The sequence below is a fragment of the Fukomys damarensis genome, unplaced genomic scaffold, assembly GCF_012274545.1.
Source record: "Fukomys damarensis isolate Sample0158 unplaced genomic scaffold, DMR_v1.0_HiC HiC_scaffold_17, whole genome shotgun sequence".
In the NCBI taxonomy this organism is placed as follows: domain Eukaryota; kingdom Metazoa; phylum Chordata; class Mammalia; order Rodentia; family Bathyergidae; genus Fukomys; species Fukomys damarensis.
In genome coordinates, this window is record NW_022900929.1 from 17,552,264 (window position 1) to 17,554,619 (window position 2,356).

Here is a 2,356-nt window from a genome sequence, read left to right on the forward strand (position 1 = left end):
TTTTGGAGAAAGGGTCTCACTGTGTAGTACAGGCTAGTCCTGAAGTCATTACATAGCCCAGGCCGGCCTTGAGCTTGCATTGATCCTCCTGCCTCAGCCTCCCAGAGTGCTGGGATTACAGGTGTGCACTACCGCTACTCCAGGCTAAAGAGTGCCTCTGTCCCCCTGCTAAGGCCAGTCTTTCCCAAAGGGTCTTGCTAGCTTTCCATACATAGCTAACTCTCACTCTTTGGTCCTACCCTTGTGGTTGGCATGGCTGGAGGTGAGCCCCTGGCTGGTCCTGGTGCCCACCTTTTCCCTTCAAATGCTCCCCCAGCACCCAGCATGCTCCTGTCCGATGGTCACTGCCACACTAATGCACCCTTAGGCATCTGATCCCCTCCTCTGACTAATGGCTGGCTGAAGGCAAGACCTGGTCTCTATGGCCCCAGGACTCTCAGTATCCCTGGGGCACTGGTACCCATCCTCTCTGTACCAACATCCACAGAGGCTGCAGGTCCCTTATGCAGAATGGTGTAGCACCCTGGAACCTCCCATTGTCTCTGAACGGCTGTTAACACCTGGCAGGATGTGCTGCTAGGGAGACGGTGGCTGGGCTGTGCTGTTCACACTCCCACTCCCCGGCCTGTACCTTACACAAGCTGAGGGCCTCCTCACTTGCTGGGAACCGGAAGTGTTTCAATTCCAATTTCTTCTTTCAGATTTTGGGGATATTTGCATATGGCTAATGAGGCACCTTGGAGAAGGGACTACAATCTAAATATAAAATTCACATGTTTCATATATGGCTTACACACATAGCCTGCAGGTAGTTTACTTTTTTCTGAAGGTCACTTTATACAGTGTTGTTTATGGTTGTGTTTTCTATGTTTATGTACATGGAGCAAAGGTTAAATGGCACAGAGCTCCAAAGTTTAGGATCTTGGAGCATTTTGGATTTTTACTATATGACAGAGTCTACCAAAAAATGTATATATCAGGAAAGGAAAAATTGTATAAATATTTTAATTCTAAATTGATGGAGACATCGTGATATTAATACAAGTTACCTTAGGCCTCTACAATTACAAGAGGTGCGCAAAGTGGTGGCCATGAGCTTCCAGTCATTTTGGCAGACTCTGTGTATCCAGATTTTCATATATATGGCATGAGGTATGATTTAAAAATATGGTGAATATGTAATTTTTTTTTTTTGGTACTGGGGATCAAACTCGGGCTCTTGAGCTTGCGAGGCAGGTGGCGGAACCCCTGAGCTAAATCCCTGGCCCTAAACTTTAAAAAATATATTTCATTAGAAGACACATTGCCATGAATCCCCCTCACAATGCTGCCCTTGATTTGCACACACTCACCCCATCACCCTGGCCACTTTCTGAAGCAGTTCTGGAAGGCCTCTTTCGTGCATGTTGTTATTTGCTTGATCATGGCTGCCTCTAGGTCCTGAATGAATTAAAAATGTTTTTCTTTCATGGTCATTTTGACTTTGGGGAAGAGCTTGAAATTTCCTGGTGACAGATCTACGGAGTAAGGTGGAGAAGGAAACTGTCACTTGACAGAAATTGTCATAAACATTTATGTGTGTGTGGTTGTGTGTCTGTGTAGAGAAACACTGGATATATACATGTACAATATTACTTTATGAATCTCCCCCCTCTTTTTTTTTTTTGGTGCCTGGGATCGAACTCGGGTCCTTGAGCTCTCAAGGAAGAGAGCAGAACCACTGAGCTAAATCCCCAGCCCATTCTATGTATCTGTGTGTGTGTGTGTGTGTGTGTGCGCATATACATATATAAATGCAAGATAAACACAGGGCTGCAGGTGTAGCTCAGTCATAGAGCATTTCCCTGGCATGCATGAGGCCCTGGGTTTAACCCCCCAGTATACAAACAGACACACACATGGGCGATGGCCTCCCCCTACTTTGAGAGGCAGCTGAAAACAGGCACGGGAACAAGGAAGCACTGGTTTCTCCTTTTGAAAGCACGCACTTGCTCATTGACTCAGCCTCTCTTCTGGTCCCAGAAGTGGGCAGGTCAGGAACTGTGATTGATCTCATCACACGGTGAGAGGACCGGGCCCAGTGGGGCGAGGAGCCTCCCGCTCTCCACGAAGGGTCACGGCAGAGCTGGGAGTCAAGCCTGGGTCTCCAGACATCTCACACATACGCATGACTCTCTCTCTCCCACATACATACTTTTTCTTAATGGTATTTCCCCCCAACCCGGGATCTTTAATTTAAGTGGGTCTGTGCTACAGTCTTTGTTCTGCATCTTAAGTTTTTTTCACTGCACATCAGTTAAGCTCCCCATATGTACAATGAGTAGTTGCCTCTCTCTCTCTCTCTCTCTCTCTCTCT